Source organism: Macaca thibetana, chromosome 12 (genome assembly GCF_024542745.1).
Source record: "Macaca thibetana thibetana isolate TM-01 chromosome 12, ASM2454274v1, whole genome shotgun sequence".
Taxonomy (NCBI): domain Eukaryota; kingdom Metazoa; phylum Chordata; class Mammalia; order Primates; family Cercopithecidae; genus Macaca; species Macaca thibetana.
The window spans coordinates 33,514,808-33,537,503 of record NC_065589.1 but is presented as its reverse complement, the minus strand read 5'-3'; the positions used below and the strand labels follow the sequence as shown (position 1 = coordinate 33,537,503).

General features: G+C 37.3%; 2 pseudogenes; both read left to right on the top strand.

Annotated features, from left to right (window-relative positions):
- Positions 1-5,240: 5,240 nt before the first annotated feature.
- On the top strand, positions 5,241-20,837 carry LOC126932297 (chromatin modification-related protein MEAF6-like; annotated as a pseudogene).
- LOC126933091 (plakophilin-4-like) lies at positions 17,360-19,471 on the top strand (annotated as a pseudogene).
- Positions 20,838-22,696: the final 1,859 nt, after the last annotated feature.

The window sequence follows — 22,696 nt, the reverse complement described above, 5'->3', positions numbered from 1 at the left end:
AGGCCAGGTTTCACACAGGCCTCCATAACAACTGTCTCAGTACTGACTAAGTAGTTAAGTTAAACATTAAAAGCTGAAAGAGCCAGTGCCCTTATGCAAAGGCTGAAATGTAACAAAAGCCCACCAAGCATTTTGCGTAGGCCTTTCCTGGGCCTTAAAGCATGACAAAATAATGACTTAACTCTTAACAGGACCCATCTGGGAGTAAACAAGTTTTATTAGGGAGCTGAAGAAACTCCCCAGGCCTCCGTAATTTAGCAGGAGACAAGAGAAAGGTAATCACTCCAGCACCTGAACCCATTTAGATTAAGTAAATTTACTCCAGAGGAAGGTCTTCAGGACTCAGATTTTAGTTATAGATTTTTTTCCCTTTTTTTAATTATTATTATACTTTAAGTTCTAGGGTACATGCGCATAACGTGCAGGTTTGTTACATATGTATACTTGTACCATGTTGGTGTGCTGCACCGATCAACTCATCAGCACCCATCAACCAGTCATTTACATCAGGTATAACTCCCAATGCAATCCCTCCCCCCTCCCCCCTCCCCACCCCCCCCATAATAGGCCCCCGGTGTGTGATGTTCTCCTTCCCCAGTCCAAGTGATCTCATTGTTCAGTTCCCACCTATGAGTGAGAACATGCAGTGTTTGGTTTTCTGTTCTTGCGATAGTTTGCTGAGAATGATGGTTATAGATTAAAAGAAGTTAATTGCTTCTGTCTTTAGATGAATGCAGGCTTACACGTAGTCATATAGCTTGGAAAGTATATAAGCTCTGGAAGACTTTGTAATTGTGAGTTGGTCTGGTGGTATTTTTCAGGCCTTCTCCCTGTAACCGGTTACAGAAATAAAAACTCTTTTCATCTGCATCTTGTTATTGGGCGGTGAGAAACAGCAGTCCGAACCTCAGTTTGGTCCCAGAACACTTGCACTCATCTATTTTAAAATTACTTTCGGTACTTGACTCTTTGGCATAAAGAAATACTGGTGAGAAATGAGGACAGAAAGAACAGAGTGTTCTGAAGCAGACTTGGGGCAGCCAAAGATCGAAAGGTCTTTCTAGTGACACACTTAAACTCTTGTTTCAATCAGCTCTGTCCTTTTTAATAGATCAAATCAAATGAATTCTGCAGAGGAAAAGGAATGTTTCCTGGTTGAGAAGAGACAAAGAGGCCGAGACGGGCGGATCATGAGGTCAGGAGATCGAGACCATCCTGGCTAACACGGTGAAACCCCGTCTCTACTAAAAAATACAAAAAAAAAACTAGCCGGGCGAGGTGGCAGGCACCTGTAGTCCCAGCTACTCGGGAGGCTGAGGGAGGAGAATGGCGTAAACTCGGGAGGCGGAGCTTGCAGTGAGCTGAGATCCGGCCACCGCACTCTGGCCTGGGCAAGAGAGCACGACTCCATCTCAAAAAAAAAAAAAAAAAGAAAGAAAGGCAAATACGTTCCCAAAAGATTTCTCTGTTTGGTGTTTCTTTGTTTGACTTATTTTTTGTTTTCTTGTTCCTGTTCACATTTCTCTTATCTCCCCCAGGCTCTGAGATATGTTTTAGATTTTTATATCTGGCGTTGAGAAGAGCTTCCTCTGCATAGTAAGGACTCAAGAATGTTACTACTGAAGATGCTGGTCTTTTCTAGTGTGCAGTGAGTTTTTATCTCCCGCTTTTTATACTGTTGGTACTGGGAATTCTTAACTTTCCCAGACTACCTCTTTGTCTTCCACATTGCTCTTCACAAAATGAATTATATTTCTACCAGTGAGGACACACCTCTTTTTGGACCATGGCTTGACTTTTATTAAAATCAACTAAAGAGAAATGCAGATACTACTTTGTAGTTGTTGACCTCACATGTTTTGACTGATGATGGAAGAGAGAAGACTGCCCATAGGAAGACGAGCCACTCAAGCATCAAAAGAGAATACTGAACTTCTCATTAATTTGCTTACACGTTTCAACTGGCTATGTCTTTGTTGTGCACTTACTTCACAATTTAGCTAATTGACAATGTCCAGGTTAAACACTGGTGGCCTCTCGTGACTAGAATTTAAAGGAAGTTATATACATTGCCTTTTCAACCCCAAATCTCTACCATATGGTAAAGGTTAAAATTTGGAACACAAAATGTTTATTAGCAAGAAGGAAAATAAAAGGAGGGACCAATAACTAAGGTGGAGAAGAAAATAAAGTGTGTTGATCATAAAGTAACAAAGCTTCTCACCTCAGCAGTCTTTGGACAGAATAGATATTTTGTGGCAGAAAATTTAGAATTAAAATATCTCCACTCTTAACTATTTTTTTAAAAAAACTTAATTCTTGTCTTTCTTTTTTTTTATAGTGTCTGTAGTTTTTTACTCTTAACAGTTTCACTTCAATTTTGGAAAGAGAGTATAAATGAATTTACAAACAGATTTTGCAAGAGGTACCATACAGTGACAAATTGCTCCTTAAAAACAAAACAAACAAACAAAAAAGCTGCTATATCCATACCCTTGTCAACATTTTAAGCTATTTCCCTTATTACTGCATCTAAAATATCCTTCACCCTTTAGGCTGCCAAATCTTGTTGCACTTTCCTTCAAAACCTGGTTTTCAACTCATATCCTTCACAAAGCTTTTCCAAATGAATCCTTCTTAATTTTAAAAAAATTCTACTCTTGGCTTCCAAATTCATATTCCTTTTATGTGTATGTGATTCAACTATTACATTTTCAAGAAACAGAGTATTTTTTTTAGTTTAAATTTTGTAGAAGTTTTGCTTACAAAAACTCTTCTTGAAGACATTATGTAAAATGTTTAATTTCTTTAACTTCTTTAACATAATATCTGATAATCATCTTCATTTTTATAGAAAGTTTACTGTTTTCTTACCATTAATCAATTGATACAACACCTCCTTTTCTTCAGAGAAAACAAAGTCCCTATGTCATTATTATTAGCTTGAAAACAGTAAAACTAAGAAACATAAGTTGCCCCAAATTACATAGTGAGTAAGTGGTAGAGCTAGGATTTAAATGTAGATCTGTTTTATGGCAAAGGACCTGATCTTACCCCACATAAGATGCTGTATTCCCAAAGAAACAGAGTTAAATTCTTGTGGAGAAGATGTGTGTTGGGGCTAAATCAAAGGCAAAAAGAAAAAAAAATACATTCAAGAATTTTAACAACAACAAAAAAATTGAATAACCTGGAGACACAGGAATAAAAAAGGATCATATTTTAATGAAAGTGAAGGCCAGAAGCCAGAAATCTGCTATCACAAAAGTGCTTTGTAATTCCACAGGAGTTTTTGACCTCCCGTTGCAGTTTCTTCATCTTTACGATGAGATAGGTGAATAGATGAACTTGAGAGTCATCTGTAACTTAAGAAAGTTTAAACCATGTAAAAATCAAGTTCAGATAGGAGGGAAAACCTTTTCTACATTTTGGTTCTATATTCCTTTAAATTTAGATCCATTCAAAGTCACATTCAAAGTTCAAAACAATACAGACTAAAAAAGAAAAAACTGGTAGCTACTAAATTAATCAATATAGCAAATTTATAACCCATGCCACCTCAGAAAATTTTAATTCATTTGACATGTCAATAATATTGCACACCCAGAAGAGACATACTGCATTCAGGCTTAGGAAAAATATATATTTATGCCATTATATTTGCAGGACAACCACCAAAACAGCAATCTGATTTTATTTAAATTATTTAAATTATTATGCCTCCAGTCAGTCTAAGGTAGGGGCGGGAAACGTTGATCAAAGGGTACAAAGTTTTAGATAGACAGGAGAAATAGGTTTTGAGATCTATTGCCTATCAGGGTAATAGATCTCAGGTATAGTCTCAGGTGACTATCGTGAATAATAATGTGTTGTATATTTCAAAATAACTAATAAAGTAAATTTCAAATGTTTTGTTATAAAAAAAGATAAGGTGATGGAAATGTTAATTACTTGGTTTAACCATGCCATATTGTATACATATATCAAAACCTCACATTTTGCTCCATACATTATGCATATAATTATAACTTAGTCAATAATAATAATAATAAAAATAATTTTTAAAACTCTCTCTCTTTGACTCTTGACAATTTGTTTATAATGTGGCTTGGTATAGTCTTCTTTGAGTTGATCTTACTTAAATACTTTTGAACTTCATGAATCTTGTATGTTAATTTTCCTCTCATGATTTGGGAAGTTTTCAGCATTAGTTCTTTAAGTAAGCTTTCTGCCCCATTTCTGTTTTCTATTTGAAACACCCACAATGCATGCATTGATTTGCTTGTTGATATTCCATATATCCTGTAGACTTTCTCTACTCGTTTTCATTCTTTTTTTCTCTCCTCTGTCTAGATGTTTTCAAATGATGTATGTCTTCAGATTTGCTTGTTCTTTCTTCTGTGTGATCAAGTCTGCTGTTGAAGCCCTATATTGTATTTTTTTATTTCTGTCACTGTATTCTTCAGCTCCAGAATTTCTGTTTAGTTCTTTTTTATTATTTCTATTTCATTGTAGAACTTATTTTGTTCATGTATTGCTTTCCTGGTTTACTTGATGTCTGTCTGTGTTCTCTCACTGCTCACAGTTTCTTTAAAACAATTATTTATACTTATTTGCCCAGCAATTTAAAAATATCCATTATTTGGTTTGGTTACTGGAGAGTTATTGGGTGACTATGGTGGTATCATGTTTTCCTCGTTTTTCATGTTCCTTATAGCCTTGTGTTGTCTTCACATTTGAAGAAGCAGTTGTCCCTTCCAAACTTCACAAATTGGCCTTGGTAGGTAAAAAATTTCTTTTGTGGGCAGGTAGGGTAAAGTGTGTGGTTGTTCTACATCCAGATATGTATTCAGTAATGCATAGGAACACAAGTTCTAAAGGCATATGAGGGAGCTGTCTCGGGGGTGGGGCACAGAGGTTAAGTCTGGTGGGTGTGTGTGTATACATGCAGCTACAGTGAATGCCTAGTCTACTGAGCATGCTGGAGCATGTGCCATGGAGGTGGCAGGCACATAATCATCAGGTCTGGTGGGCACTGGGCAAAGCTACAATGGGCACGTGGTTCAATGGGTGCATATGCTTAGCTTCAGCAGGTGTCTGGTCCCTTGGTCATATGTGCACAGCTGTAGTGCAGACATGGTCCAGTAGACACCTGAGCATGCAAGTGGTGGCACCATTAAGTGACAGGAACTGTGCAAAGGCACATGTTTTATGGCAGGTTCCTATTCTCAGGCATGAGCATGTGCAGCCTGGCGTTGGCTGCAACTCCAGCAACTCTGAGTCCAGTGTGGGAAGGGGGGTACTTGGCATCTGTGGCGTCAGTGACGCAGCAGCTGGGGTCCATGTCAGAGACCGCAGAAGTCCTTTGCAATGGTAGTTAGGGCCACTGGAATTCTTGGTGTCAACGGCTGCTGAGATCCACCCACTCTCCCTGTTCCCCCATGAGGGAACCAGTGACCAAGGGGATTCCTTGTGGCACTGTGCCAGTCTGGGGGATGGGGCAACACATAAAAAATGCTTCCTACCCCTTTCTATTAGCCATTCATGGTCTCTGCACTCCTATGGATTGCTGCTGCCCCCTAACTGCCTCAGGGCTTCTCCCAGAGCTATCCTTTTCCACAAATATTTGATTTTATCATTGTTTTTGTTTAGGGGTGAGAGTTGGGATCACCCAGTTTGCCATCTTGCTGACATCACTTCCCAAGCAGTTTTTACTTTGAATCTTTTTCTGTATCTGTATCCTCTGCCTGCTATGGTCTCCAGATAGCTTCTTGTCTAGCAATAATATAACCTTCAAATCTGCTCAAATATCACTTTCTGACCATCCCATTTCATACTGCAATCTATTTCCAATTCCTCCCCTACCCCAGCACTGCTTGGCACCATTATTCAAACCTACTTTTCCTTTCTTTAACCCATAGCAATTCCCTCTTTCTAATATATTCTAAATTATTTATTTACCGTATTTATTGTTTGTAGCCTTTCCTACCCAGTACAAATTAGCTCTATAAGGACAGAAGCTTTCGTTTTGGTCATTGATAATTCACTTGTTTATTGACCAATGCCTAGTGAATGATAATGGAACCAAGGAATGTAGCTATTTGTTAAGGTACTATGGTACTGAATAGAGACTTGAACTGGGATAGTTCATTAGAGTCAGTTGTGTGAGAATATGTGTTCTTCATGGAACCATATTGATAGTAGGATATTGGCTAGTTGACACATACATCTGACGTCTCCTGTATCTCAAATAGACTGTCTAATAGAGACTTATCTATACACCAATAAATTTTAAATAAAAGTACCCAACTCATGACAATTGTGTATCACCCACTTTATGAATCCTGATGCAAAGCAAGAGAATTAGGTGATTAAACTACATGAGTCATCTATTCTTATCTTCTTATCTGCAGAGATGTCCCTTTGCGCTCTCTGATGTCTTTCTATTCCAGGAGTCATTTGACTTTTCACACTTTCCCCATTTCTCCCCTTTCTTTTGCTTTTAATACAAACTTCACTAAAACTAATAAAATAATTTTAATAAAATGAAGAGATGTTTAAAAAATCAAATCAGAAAAAAAACAAAAAATGTTTGATGTTATGGTTTAAATTTTATATAAAATACTTAATTTTACATTATTCTTTTTTATTTTAATTTATTAACATTTATTTATTTTTTTAACTTTTATTTTAAGCTCAGGGTTATATGTGCAGGTTTGTCACATAGTTCAACTTGTGACATAGGGGTTTGATGTACAGATTATTTCCTTACCCAGTATTAAGCCTAGTACCCAATTATTTGTTTTTCCTGATCCTCTCCCTCCTCCCACCCTCCACTCTCCAACAGGTCCTAGTGTGTGTTGTTCCCCTCTATGTGTCCATGTGTTCTCATTATTTAGCTCCCACTTATAAGTGAGAACAGGCAGTATTTGGTTTTCCATTCCTGCATTAGTTTGCCAAGGATAATGGCCTCCAGCTCCATCCATGTACCTGCAAAAGACATGATCTCATTCTTTTTTATGGCTAGTATTCCATGGTGTACATGCACCACGTTTTTCTTTTTCCATTCTACCATTGGTGGGCATTTAGGTTGATTCCATGTCTTTGCTATTGTGAATAGTGCTGCAACGAACATATGCATGCATGTGTCCTTAATATGTCCTTATATTCCCAAAGGAATATAAATCATTCTACTATAATTCTACATTATTCTTTTTTTGTTTATATCTACAATGTAGGGATGTTTTAAATGTCTGGACTAGTGCTTATATGATGGATTTATGTATGTTTGTATATATAACTGTGTGTGTTTGAAGATAACTTATTTCATTTTAGTATATGTTTATTTTGATTTCAAATATATCTGTTATAGAAATTGGGAAAATAAAGAAAAGTATAAATAAAAGTCACAAAATCCCACCATTGAGAGACAATCATTGTTTACATTGTTATTGTATATCTCTCAATTGTTTAAAAATATTTTACTTATTCATTTTATCAAAAAATTATATTTTATATGTTCAAAATTTATATGTACATTCTATTCTATTTATATTATGTATATTCTAATTTATTGCTGAAATTATACAATATATGTCTTATTTCTATTTTAGACAGATTTAATGTTTACATCAGTCCTTTACCATGGTTTCCCTGTAACTGATGTGGTAGGCAGAATAACTCCTGAAGATATTCACATTCTAATCCCCAGAACCTGTGAATATGTTATATTATGTTCCAGAACTTCCCAGATGTGATTAAGAATATTGAAATGGGAAAACTATCCTGGATTATCTGGGTGGATCCAATTTAAATCACCAGAGTCTTTATATGTGACAGAGGAAGCTAATAATGTAAAAGTCAGAGACAGATTTGAAAATATTATGGTGTTGAATTTGAAAAGGAAAGAAGTGACCATGAGTCAAGGAATGTTGTCAGTCTCTAGGGTCTGGAAACAGCAAGCAAACTGCTTTTTCCCTAGACCCTCCAGAAGTCCCACTGATACCCTGATTTTAGTACAGTGACACTTGTTTTGGACTCCTGAACTCCAAAACTAGATGATTTTTTTAAAAATTGTGCTGTTTTAAGTCTCCAAGTTTATGTAATTTGTTATAGCAGCAATATGAAACTAATATATCTGAGTTCTTTGTTCCGATTTATTTCTTGAATATTTGGATCTGATCAAGTAGGATTTCAAGAGTGCTGTGTCCCTGAATTGGTGATTCAGAATGTACATCTTCACCTTTATGGTAAGAGTATCTAAAGGCATCATGTTACTCAGATCTTTTATTGCTCCACTATCTTCTGACAATATCTTTTTCACTGGAGAAATTTTTTCTCCTTTGTACATGACTATGTTTTCCTGCCTGAATATTTTAAGAACTTTTTCTTCATTATTGAATTTTAATAAGATTTACAGGATTATCTCTTTGTGTTAATTTTTTGTAACAATATTTTTACTGCGAAACCTAAAGTTCTTTTCATCTACAGAGTCACATATTATTTTGGGAAAGGTTCCTTCCAATATATGTTATGATAATTATTCTTTATGTTTTGGTTATGCACATAAGGAAAATTACTTAGGTTTATGCTGGATACTCTTTATCTTTCAAACCTATAATGTTTATCATTTATATTTTTTGTACTAGATCTTTACCTGTTTGGATTGCAAAATTTCCTCAGTTCTTTCTACTATCACCCTGACTATAATTGCGCTATAGTCTAATTTTCCCTATGGCTTGTAACATTGCTTTGCCTCTGGAATACTTTACATATTATCCCTCCCCACAGAAATAATCCAGTTTGCTTTTCATTTCTTTTGTTATCTTCTAATCATTTCTTTGAACTTCACTACAACTTTGTTGAGCTTTAATAGATGCTTTGTTTGGTCAACATTTCATGTGGAACTATAGAAAATAGTTCCTCCAACAGTTCATGTGGAACTACTGGTCAAATATCTTCCCTGTCAGTTAATTCTCCTTGTGATGAATTTTCTTCTCCTGACTTTTTCTCAAGTTTATCCAAAAATGTTTTCATGGATTCTATCCACAGGCATACCTCGTTTTATGGTTCTTGCCTTATTGAACTTCACAGATACTATTTTTTTTTATAAATTGAAGGTCCATGACAACCTTGCATGAAGCAAGTGTACTGACTCCATTTTTCCAACAGCATGTGCTCGCTTCATGTCTCAGTGTCACATTTTGATAATTCTCATATTTCAAATTTTATTATTATTAATTATGTCAGTTACGGTGATCTGTGATCAGTGATCTTTGATGTCACTATTGTACTTTTTATGAGATGCCATGAACCATACCCATATAAAATGGCAAACTTAACTGAGAAATATTGTGCACGTTCTGAGTGCTCCAGTGACCAGCCTCATCTCTCTCCCTCTGCTCAAGCCTCCCTACTTGCTGTGACACAACAATATTGAAATTAGGCCAAAGAATAACTTCACAATAGTCTCTAAGTGTTCAAGTGAAAGCAAGAGTCCCATAGCTCTTACTTTAAATCAGAAGCTAGAAATGATTAAGATTAGTGACAAAGGCCTGTCAAAAGCCCTGATAGGTCTAAAACTAGGCCTCTTGCAACAAACAGCCAAGGTGTAAATGCAAAAGAAAAGTTCTGGAAGGAAATTAAAAGTGCTACTCCAGTGAACACACAAGTGATGATAAAGCCATGCAGTCTTCTTGCTGATATGGAGAAAGTTTCAGTAGCCTGCATAGAAGATCAAACAAGCCACAATATCCCCTTAAACCAAAGCCTAATCCAGACCAAGGTCCTAATTCTCTTCAATTATATAAAGCTGTGAGAGGTGAGGAAGCTGCATAAGAAAAGGTGGAAGGTAGCAGACGTTGGTTCAAAGTGAAGAAGCAAGTGCTGATGTAGAAACAACAAATTATGCAGAAGATCTAGCTAAGATCATTGAAGAAGGTGGCTACACTAAATGACAGATTTTCAACATAGATGAAACAACCTTTTATTGGAAGAAGATGCCATCTAGGACTTTCATAGCTAAAGATGGGAAGTCAGTGCCTGACTTTAAAGCTTCAAAAGACAGGCTGACTCTCATATTAAGGGCTAGTGCAATTGGCGACTTTAACATAAAGCCAGCACTAAATCTACTCTGCCTGCGCTCCCTAAATGAAGAACAAAGTCTGAATGACAGCATGTATGTTTACAACATGGTTTACTGAATATTTTAAGCCCACTTTTGAGACATACTGCTCAGAACAAAAGATTTCCTTCAAAAGATTACTGCTGATTGACAATGCACTTGATCACCCAAGAGCCCTGATCTCAGAGATATACAACGAAAGCAATATTATTTTTATGCCTGCTAACACCACATGCATCCTGTAGCCCATGGATCAAGGAGTAATTTTGGCTTTCAAGTTTTGTTATTTAAGAAATACATTTTGTAATGCCATAGCTGCCATAGATTGCGATTCCTCTGATGGATCTAGATAAAGCAAATTGAAAATCTTCTGAAAGAGATTTATCATTTCTAGATGCCATTTAAGAATATGTGTGATCATGAGAGGAGGTTAAAATACCAACATTATCAGGAATTTGGAAGAAGTTGATTCCAACCCTCATGGATGACTTTGAGGAATTCAGGGTTCCAATGGAAGAAGTCACTCCAGAGGTGGTGGAAACAGCAAGAGAACTAGAATTAGAAATGGAGTCTGAAGATGTGACTGAATTGTTGCAATCTCATGATACAACTTTAATGGGTAAAGAGTTACTTCTTATGGATGAGCAACAAAAATGGTTTTTTGAGATGGAATTTACTCATGATGAAGATTCTAGGAACAATGTTGAAATGATAAAAAGCATTTTGAATATTACATAAATTCAGTTGATAAAGCAGTGGCAGGGTTTGAGTGGATTCACTCCAATTCTGAAAGAAGTTCTACTGTGGGCAAAATGCTATTAAACAAAATTACATGTGTCAGAGAAATCTTTTGTGAAAGGAAGAGTCAGCCAATGCAAATTTCACTGTTGTATTATTTTAAGAAATTGTCATAGCCACTCCAACCTTCAGCAACCATCACCCTGATTAGTCAGCACCCATCAACATTGAGGCAAAGTTCTCACCAGCAAAAAAGATTATGACTCACTGAAGGCCAGATGATTGTTAGCATTTTTAACAATAACGTATTTTTAAATGAAGGTATGTACATTTTTTACATGTAAGGCTATTGCACACTTAGACTAGTTAGTATACTATAAACATAACTTTTTTTTGCACTGAGAGACAAACAAAAAAAAACATGCCACTCACTTTATTGCAATATTTGCTTTATCGTGTGGCGTGTATCTGGACCTGCAGTATCTCTCAGATATGCATGCGTTTCTTTTTTCTCTTTTTCTTTTTTTTCTTTTTTGAGACAGAGTCTCACTCTTGTTGCCCGGCTGGAGTGCAATGGTGCGATCTCCGCTTACCACAACCTCTGCCTCCCCGGTTCAAGCATTCTCCTGCCTCAGCCTCCCGAGTAGCCAGGATTACTGGCATGCACCACCACGCTCAGCTAATTTTATATTTTTAGTCGATATGGGGTTTCTCCGTGTTGTTCAGGCTGGTCTCGAACTCCCGACCCCAGGTAATCTGCCCGCCTCAGCCTCCCAAAGTGCTGAAATTACAGGCGTGAGCCACCATGCCTGGTCAATATGCCTGTATTTCTTACAGATTTCTCTCTTACCTGGGAAGCATGTATCCTTTCAGTGTTCAGGGTTCACACTAGTCAAAGAGAAAAACTCTGAGGCCACAGGTCCTCAGAGATTCCCTCAGTTAATCATTACCTTCCCCTTTCTTCAGAGGGTTTACCCTGATAATTTTCTCCCAACCGGATATTGAGTAGGATGCCAGATATGTAAGTAGGATACAACAGAACTTGTGTCCACATAGTTTCCCTGCAAATCTATATTTTTGCAGTTTAGATAAGTCTCTTAAAAAACATTCTGCACTTCTCTTCTGGTAATATCATACCCTAGTTTTTCTCAGTACACTAGCAAAAATTATTCTTTTTTACTCATATATTATGTCTCAACAAAATGTAAACACCTTGAATTTTACTTGTGGTCAATGCAGTTATGTGTTGTATAATCTTTGAATGTGGGAGATTTAAGCAGCTATTTAGGGGGTAAGGAATTACTTGTTATCAACTCCATTTCTGAACTGGGTGTAAACATATGCCTATATAGGTCAGTTTTGGTTTTGTTTTGTTTTGTTTTGTTTTTAAGACGGAATCTCGCTCTGTTGCTCAGGCTGGAGTGCAGTGCCATGATCTCTGCTCACTGCAAGCTCCACCTCCCAGGTTCATGCCATTCTCCCGCCTCGGCCTCCTGAGTAGCTGGGACTACAGGTGCCCACCACCACGGCCGGCTAATTTTTTGTATTTTTTTTTTCTTTTTAAATAGAGACAGGGTTTCACAGTGTAAAGCAGGATGGTCTCAATCTCCTGACTTCATGATCCGCCCACCTCCGCCTCCCAAAGTGCTGGGATTACAGGCATGAGCCACCGCGCCCGGCTCGGTGAGTTTTTAATACGGCAGTCCCTCCTTATTCACAGTTTCTTTCTGTAGTTTATGTTACTTGGGGTCAACCACAGTCTGGAAACAGGTTAGTCCATTACAATAAGATATTTTGAATAGCTGGGCGTGATGGTGGGCACCTGTAATCTCAGCTACTTGGGAGGGGAGGTTGAGGCAGAAGAATCATTTGAACCCAGGAGATGGAGGCTGCCGTGAGCTAAGATCACGCCTTTGCACTCCAGCCTGGGTAACAAGGCGAGACCCCATCTCAAAAAAAAAAAAAAAAAAGATATTTTGAGAGAGAGAAAGACCAAATAACTTTTATTTTTATAATTTATTCAACTTTTATTATTTTTATAACTTTTATTAAAGTATATTGTTATAATTGTTCTATTTTAGTATTAGTTACTGTTAATGTCTTACTGTGTCAAATTTTTAAATTAAACTTTATCATAGATATACATATAAAAAAAAACATAGTATATATAGGTACTATCCATGGTTTCAAGCATCCACTGGTGATCTTGAAACATATGCAGAAAAAGGAGAAACTTCTGTATTTTACCAGGCATTTTACAACCTGTTAATGTGAAAGAACTTAACCAAAGTGGGTCACTGGAGATTAAGTTCTTACTAAATTCCAATACTGATCAGCAGTTACTAATTGGCACATACTGGGGTTTTAAAAAATTATTATTAAGTATCTAAGATATATTAAGCTAGTATTTAGTAAACTTCCACCATATCTCAGGCACTATGATGGACATTTTGAAAGTATCAGTTAATAAATAAGTTAAAATCTTTGCCTTTATGAAAGCAGGGTTGTGACAAGCATGAATGCACTTGCATGACCTGAGAGTGACTGTCTCCTTAAATTTTGCAACCTAGATGCCTTGCTGGCCTTACCCTAGGACAGCCATATGACATGAACCTTATGATGTAGTGGGAAAATTGCAACAAACAAGATTAGTGAGTAAACCATTTTAGATGTTGCTAAATTATTTTGGATAAAATAAAGAAGGAAAATGGGATAGTAACTTTTTTAGTGTTTAGGGAAAGGGAAAGAGTTGTACTTTTAGTTAAGGATGTCTAGGGATATTCTCTTCAAGATGGCGGATGTTGAGTATGACTGATGGAAGAGACATAGTGAATTATATGGAGACTTGAGGGGGGAATTCTAGCCAAAGGAACAAGTAAAAAGGCCTTGGGTAAAAGCTTACCTATTATTCTAGAACAACAGAAAGGAGGCCAGTATGGTTGGAGTGGAGTGAGCAAAGAAGAAAGTTGTAGGAAATCAGTGATAAGACTGGGCCCAGATCAATAGGAAAATTAAACCACTATGAGGACTTTGGTTTACATTCTGCATGCTATGGAAAAGCACTAGAGAGTTTTGATTTGAGAATTGTCACGGGTAAACATATTTTAGCAACACTACTCTGCTGCTATCTAGAGAAAAGACATTAGTGTTGCAAGGTCCAAGTGGTGAGGTCAAAAGTCTACTGCAAAAACACAGGAAATGAATGCATGATAGATATATTTTGTATGTAATACTACAGAATTTGCTGTGGGTTTGAATGGAGGGAGAAAGAGAAATTGTGACATTAAGGACGACAAAGTTTTTTGCCTTAGCAACTAGAACATTGTTGTCCCATATTGAAAGGTGAAGACTGTTCTGGTTAGGAAATGGTAGGTTCAAGATGTGCATTAGACATCTAAATGAAGATGTTAAGTAGTCAATTTTCCCTCTAAGAATCAAGAGTTCAAGAGGGAAGCTCACGTTGGAAATATAAGTTTGACAGTCATCAGCATGTAGATAGTATTTAGATTCATAGCATCAAGGAAGTTAGACTAAATAGAAAATAAAAGAAATCTTGGATTTACTTCTTTGGCTTCTCCAATGTATAGAGGCAGGGAGATGAGGGAATGTCAGCAGAGGAGACTGAGAATAGATGGAGGGAGGAGGAGGGAAGGAAGAGAGCATTATCTTAGAAGCCAAGTGAAGGAGGCATTTCAAAAATGTGTCAAATGTTGTTTCACCAGATATGCCCCAAATCATATGAGGATACTATGGACCTTATTAAAACGCAATTCCATTGAAAAAGTAAAGAGGGATATTGCTAAATATTATACTTATTTGTATTTTTACTTTTTGTATTCTGACTTTTGTTCCTCTTGGAATTTTTTTAGCATTTTATTTACTCCTTCACTGGTGCAAGCTGAGGGGATACAAATATGATGATGTGTGCTTCCTGCTATTGAGGAATCTGCAGTCTGAATAATGATCTTATGGTCATTGCATTGATCCATCCTATTACTTTGTAGTATAGGTGAGAACAGAGTGAGGCAGAAGGAGAAAAATAAAAAGCATTCATGGCAAGGCTACTATATTGTTTAAGTGCCCCCAATCTTACCCAGAGAACATTCTCTGAGTTTTATTGACCAGCTGAGTCAAGAGCATCCCATCAGAGGTGGATAACATACTAAATCTCTACTTATGAAATTATTTCCAGTATCCTATTCTCACAAAAAGGCAAGCATCCATCATAGTTGAAATTCAGGTCTGTAATGTGGATTAGAAAGAAGCTAAAATACTGAGTACTAATATTGCAAAGAGTAATCTTCTAAAACGATTTTGTGGGATTCAACACCGAGGTTTTTTTTGTTTTTGTTTTTGTTTTTGTTTTTGTTTTTTTTAGCTTTTAATTAAACCTTAATTTGGTTGTGACATTTTGATAGATTCAGACAATTTTTCAGCCTTCCCACAGTGATTCGTTATTCTACCCTTTTGACAGTGTGTTCTTCCCACACATAGAATTTCAGGCATGGGGCCTCAGTTGAACAAATATAATGAGTATCACACAACCTTCAATTTTACGTTTAAATACATTTTTAAAATTATTAACTTTGAAATAATAAAAAAGTGAAAAAATTACTTTTCATTATGAAAGACAAGAACTTAAAATATTTCATTTAAGTCTTTGTGAAAAGTAAAACAAGTAGAAGAAAGAAAGAGAGGGGAAAGTGGGTTTAAAAAAAACACTTATTCAAAGAAGTGTTTTTGAATTTCAACTTCTATATTAGATCTGGGGGTACATGTGCAGGTTTGTTACATGGGTATATTGCATGACACTGAGACTCGGGGTACAAATGATTCCATTACCCGGGTGGTAACTATAGTACCCAATAAGTAGTTTTTCAACCCTTTTTCCCCCTCCCCCCCTCTAGTAGTCTCTAGTGGCTATTGTTCCCATCTTTATGTCCATATGTACTCAGTGTTTAGTTCCCACTTATAAGTAAGAATAGGAGGTATTTGGTTTTCCGTTTCTGCTTTAGTTCCCTTCGGATAATAGCCTCCAGCTGCATCCATGTGGCTGAAAAGAACATGCTTTCATTCTTTTTTATGGCTGTGTAGTATTCCATGGTGTATGTGTACCATATTTTCTTTATCCAATCCACCATTAACAGGCACCTGGGTTGATTCCATGTTTCTGCTATTGTGAATAGTACTGCAGTGAACACACAAGTACATGTGTCTTTTTCAGAGAATGATTTATTATCATTTGGCTGTATTCCCAGTAATGGGATTGCTGAGTCAAATGGTAGTTCTGTTTTAAGTTCTTTGAGAAATCTCCAAACTGCTTTCCACAGTGGCTGAACTAATTTACATTCCCACCAATAGTGTATAAGTGTCCCCTTTTCTCTACAGCCTGGCCAGTATGTTGTTTTTTGACTTTTTATTAATAGCCATTCTGACTGGTGTGAGATGGTATCTCACCGTGGTTTTGATTTGCATTTCTCTGATCATTAATGATGTGAAACATTTTTTCATGTTTGCTGGACACTTTCATGCCTTCTTTTGAGAAGTGTCTGTTAATGTCATTTGACCACTTTTTAATGTGGTTATGTGTTTTCTGCTTGTTGAATTGCTTAAGTTCCTTATAGATAATGGATATTAGACCTTTGTCAGATGCATGATTTGTGAATATTTTCTTTCCTTCTGAAGGGTATCTGTTTAACTCTGTCAATAGTTTATTTTGCTGTGCAGAAGCTTTTTAGTTTAATAAGGTCCCACTTGTCAATTTTTGGTTTTGTTGCAATTGCTTTTTAAGACTTCGTTATAAACTCTCTAAGAACTTTAAATGGTTTTTATATGTCTCTGTTATGGTTTCATCCACTTCCATTCTAGTCTTGTTTTCTAACTAGTTATCTTCAAGCATGTTTAGAATTCTTTAGAAAGGGGAATATAGTCATCACCCAACTATTTTCCATTCAGTTTTAGAATGATCCTAGGTCTAGAGAGTGAGAAAAATAGAGTAATTTCTTATCCTCTGCATGTTTCTCAGAGAGCTAGTCCACCAGCCATCATATTTCAAGCTACACTTAAGTTATAGGCATGGTGGAATGTGCAGTCTCAAGAGTGATACATGAAATATAAGAATAGCATATGCTATAGTCTGAATGTGTCCCCAAAGTTCATGTGTTGGTGGCCAATGTGAAAGCATTAAGAGATGTGGCCCTTAGGAGGTAAGTCATAAGGGCATGGCCTTCATGGGAAACACTGGCAAACTTGGAGCGACAGACCTATGCTTTTGAGGGAAGCCACCTGGAAGACATTCAGATGTATGGCAATATTACTCCTGACTGGGATCGGTATCTGACCAACCAAAAAAACTCCTATAGCAAAAATGATAGAAAGAACCAGAAGTTTAAGGAAGCTAAGAGGCTCTTCAGTAAATCCTCAGTTACCTCAGCAGCTGCATTAAGTGCATTAGCAAGAGTTCAGGACTAGCTCATTTAAAAGAGGGAGCCAGCAGTAGGTATTGGAAATCTACAAAGGATGTACAGCTAACGAAGTACCCTTACATACCAAAGAAATAATTATGCTCTGAACACAACAGCTACCTATGCAGAGCCCTACAGGCCCATACAATACCAAGTGCAAGAGTGCAATTATAACAGGCTTCAGCACGCAGTGCCGGTTGATGATGGTACCACAAGATTCCCATCAATAGACAGCATTTAGAAGGACCCCAGGGAGTTTGCCTGGCATGATCCTGAGTTGCCTAAGGTCATTCACATGCTTCAGCACCAGTTCCCATCTGTTCAGGCAAATGCAGCAGCCTATCTGCAGCACCTGTTGCTTGGTGACAACAACGTGAAGATGAGGGTGTGTAGGTTAGGGGGAATCAAGCCTCTGGTTGACCTTTTGGCCACAGAGTTTTGGGATTTCAGAAGAATGCCTGTGGTGCCCTTTGAAACATCATTTTTGGCAAGTCTACAGATGAAAATAAAATAGCAATGAAGAATGTTGGTGGGATACCTGCCTTGTTGTGACTGTTGAGAAAATCTATTGATGCAGAAGTAAGGGAGCTTTTCACAGGAGGTCTTTGAAATTTATCCTCATGTGATGCTGTAAAAATGATGATTATTCATGATGCTCTCTCACCCTTAACAAACTCTGTGATCATTCCACATTCTGGATGGAATAACTCTTCATGATGGCCATAAAATTAAATTTCAGACTTCACTAATTCTGTGTAATATGACAGGTTGCCTGAGGAACCTCAGTTCCATGGGGTAAGAGGCTCAGAAGCAAATGCAGTCCTGAGAGGGGCTAGTGGACTCGCTGTTGTATGTGATCTACACGTGTATGAACACATCTGATTATGACAGCAAGATGGTGAAGAATTGCGTGTGCACCCTGAGGAACCTGTCCGATCGGCTGGAGCTGGAGGTGCCCCAGGCCCGGTTACTGGGACTGAACAAATGTAATGACTTACTAGAAAAAGTTTCCCAGCAAAGACTCTGAGCTAAGCTTCTGGGGGAAGAAAAAGTAAAAGAGGACTCCGCAAGAAGATCAATGGGATGGAGTTGGTCCTATCCCAGGACTGTCAAAGTCCCCCAAAGGGGTTGAGATGCTGTGGCACCCATCGGTGGTGAAGCTATATCTGACTCTTCTAGCAGAAAGTTCCAACCCAGCCACCTTGGAAGGCTCTGCCAGACCTCTCCAGAACCTCTCTGCTGGCAACTGGAAGTTTGCAGGATACATCCGGGTGGCTGTCCGAAAATAAAAGGGGCTCCCCATCCTTGTGGAACTTCTGAGAATGGATAACAATAGAGTTGTTTCTTCCGTGGCAACTGCCTTGAGGAATATGACACTAGATGTTCGCAACAAGGAGCTCATAGGCAAATATGCCATGCGAGACCTGGTCAACCATCTTCCCTGCAGCAACGGTCCCAGTGCCTTGTCTTGTCCAAGGCAGCCATCTGCTGTGCTCTGCATGAGGTCACCAGCAAAAACATGGAGAACACCAAAGCCCTGGCTGACTTGGGAGACATAGAGAAGCTGGTGAACATAACCAAAGGCAGGGGCAACAGATCATCTCTAAAAGTAGTGAAGGCAGCAGCCCAGGTCTTGAATACATTATGGCAATATCAGGACCGCTGGAGCATTTATAAAAATGATGGGTGGAATCAGAACCATTTTATTACACCTGTGTTGACAATGGAGCGAGACTGATTCAAATCACGTCCTTCCTTGTCTACCACCAACCAAAAGACGTCACCCATCATTCAGTCAGGCTCCAGCAAACCTTCGCCAGTTTACATCAGTTCATATTCCTCACCAGCAGGAGAATTAAATAGACAACTACAGCATGTATTATAGTCAAGATGACTCCAACAAAATAACTTTGAATCATACAGATTGTATTTGCAGTCTCCTCATAGCTATGAAGACCCTTATTTTGATGACCGAGTTCACTTTCCAGCTTCTACTGATTAGTCAACACAGTGTGGACTGAAATCAATCACAAATTATGTAGACTTTTATTCCATTAAACGAGCTTCTTATAGAGCAGAACACTACCCAGGGTCCCCAGAATCACAGGTGCAGCATCAAGACGCCCCACAGAGGAACTCTTTCTAACTTTGTTCGGATTGAGGTGAAAAGTCCATCTTGCTGATTTGATGATTGAAATGTGAAAGTGAGTGGAAGGAATGAGTGAAGTGCATTTGTTTTTCTTTTTTAAGGAATTATCAAGGAAGTGATGAAACATTTGGGAGAGGACTTTCTAAGCTCTATTTAGGTGTTACATCTAATTACTTGTAGATTCTGTAGTCTGGTGAAGGTGTGGGTGATGTGATGAGAGGTTTGAGAAATGGGTGAAATGAAATGGGGATGTGTAGGTCAAATCAAATTAAAGATGATTTTTTAATGTGAATAAAGTCGTGTTCTGATAGTTTGTACAGAAAAAATAAAATGATGCCCATGTTTTATCGCTATTAGTAAATGTCAAGATTGTATGCTATTATGTCTTGTAAATTTCTTTTGTTGATATAAATATGGAAACGCCACATTGGTTAAGTGCCATCATTTGTAATGCAGTGTGTCGCTTGAAAAGAGATTTGAAGAAACTGACAACTTCAAAAACAAATGGGAAGCCCAAGGAACTGCAAGCAATTAAAAACAAACTGCAACACCCTTTGTCTCCACTATGCATAGTGTACTTTGGAAGCACAACGACCAGGCTGGTACTGCAGCACCATGCCCATTCCTTGCCTCGTTCACAGGACACTTCACTGCCATTTTCTATGCACATGAAAGAAAAATAAATGTGGAAATTTAAAAAAAAAAAAAAAAAAGGAAGGAAGGAAGGAAGGAAGGAAGGAAGGAAGGAAGGAAGGAAGGAAGGAAGGAAGGAAGGAAGGAAGGAAGGAGAGAAAGAGAGAGCCAAGAAGTGGGATGGAAAGGGACACTTCTTCAGACTTCCACAATCAGGAAAATGAGTCCAGCCAGGAGGACCCTGAGGATCTGGATGGATCTGTGCGGGGAATGAAACCTCAGAAGACTGCTTCCTCTACTTCCTCAGGGAGTCAACACAGCAGCCATAAAAAGTGAAAGAATAAAAAACCAGCATAGGATTGATCTGAGGTTAAACAAAAAACCATGAGCTGACTGTTAGAAGATACATTCGTGCAGAAGTTTCCAGGTTGTAGAGCCCTGCTTCCCTTCTCTGACCTCACAAAGATAAACATCCTTCACCTGAGTTCGTGGCCATCCACCTCTGCTCTCCCAGACTCAGTGCCTGTGACTTTGAGTAGCTTGTTCTAAATGTGGTGACAAACAAGTCATTTCCATAATACATTGGATCATTTACTTTATGTCATTTTTAGTAATAGAACTGCAGGAAGATCAAGACGTATATAATCCCAGCAAGTTGCTAACTGTACATTTCTCCCTTCTTAGCACGAATGTCTCCCCCTAAACTGGCTGGTACCAGCTTCATCTGTGATACACATCAAGAAATGTTCTCTGGTTTTGTTTTATGTTGAAAGAAGAACACAAATTACATTTCAGATGAAGGCTGTAAATATCTGGCATTTTCTTATATTGCTTTGTGTTTTCTTATTTTTCTCTTGTTTTTATCATCTTATTTTCTTTGGGGTCTTTTTGTAATGCCTTTGTACAGCTCATACCTTCCTGCTGACATATCTGATCATCTCTTTCATGTAGTTCCCAATATTCATAACTGAAAATAATCTGGTTTATCAAAAGTAAAATGGGAAATTTGGCTCTTTGGTTTTTTGCAAGGGAAGTATTTAGTAATTACCTATCTTAAATCTTTCTGAGTTGGAAGCAGATTCATGTTCAAGGAACAGGAAAAATGGAAAAACACGTTTAAATCAATCATTTTTAAATAGCTATTTTTATTCTTTTGTATAAATAAAATTTCACAGGCTTTGAAAAAAAAAGAAAGCAAAGACCAAACCTTCACCAAGCACTGAAACTGCTAGCACATTGATCTCGAACTTCTAGCCTTTAGAAGAGTGAGAAATAATTTTTTCAAACTTATTTATGTATTTCATCTATTTATTTAAATAGATAAAATTTTATGTATTTGTTTTATACAACATGATGATGTGAAGTATATATACATAGTGAAATAACCAAATCTAGCTAATTAAAGATGCATTATCTCACATAATCATTTTTGTAGTAAGTACACTTAGTATTTACTCTGATATGATGATGTATTTTAAGAATACACCATATCGTAATTAACTCTAGTCCCTATGCTGTTTAATAGATCCCTTGAACTTATTCCTTTTATTGAACTATAATTTTGTATCCTTTGACTAACATCTCCCCAACTGCCCCTTCTCCCCACCAACACACAACAGTTCAGCCTCTGGTAATCACTATTCGACTCTCTATTTCTATGAGATCAACTTTTTAAGATTTCACATATGAGTGAATTATGAGGTATTTGTCTTCCTATTTCTGACTTATTTCACCTAATATAATGTACCCTAGGTGCACCCATGTTATTTTAAATAGCAGGATTTCCTTCTTATTTATGGCTTAATCGTATTCCATTGTGTATACATATCATACTTTCTTTATCTATTTATTTGCTGGTGGACAATTTAGGCTGATTCCATATCCTTTTGTGTGAATAGTGCTGCAATAAACACTGGAGTGCAGATATCACTTCAACATACTGATTTCATTTCCTTTGGATACATACCCGGTAGTGAGAGAACTGGATTATACAGTAGTTTTAATTTTTTGAGGAACTCACACACTGCTTTCCATAATGGCAAATAATGTTCCCTTAATTCCACAGTTTCATCAACATTTGTTATTTTTTGTCTTTTTTTAATGCCCATTCTAACAGGTCTCAGATGATCTCTCATGGTTTTGATTTGTTTTCCCTGATGACTAGTGATGCTGAATATTTTTGCATATATCTGTTGGTCATTTATATGTATTCTTCTGAGAAATGTCTACTCAGGTTTTTTGCCCATTTTAAAATCAGGTGATTTTTTTTTCTTGCTATTAAGTTGAGCTCCTTACACACTTTAGACATTAACCCTTATCAGATGTACAGTTTGCAAACATTTTCTTCTATTCTATAGATTGTCTCTTCACTCTGTTGACTGCTTCCTTTGCTTTGCAGAATTTTAGTTTGCTATAATCCCATTTGTGTGTTTTTGTTTGGGCTGCCTATGCTTTGGAGAACATATTCAAATGTCATTTCCCAGACAAATATCCTGAAGCATTTCCCCTATACTTACTTATGTAAAAGCCTTACATTTCAGGCTTTAATTAATTTTGAGTTAATTTTTTAATATGGTGTGAGATAAGGGT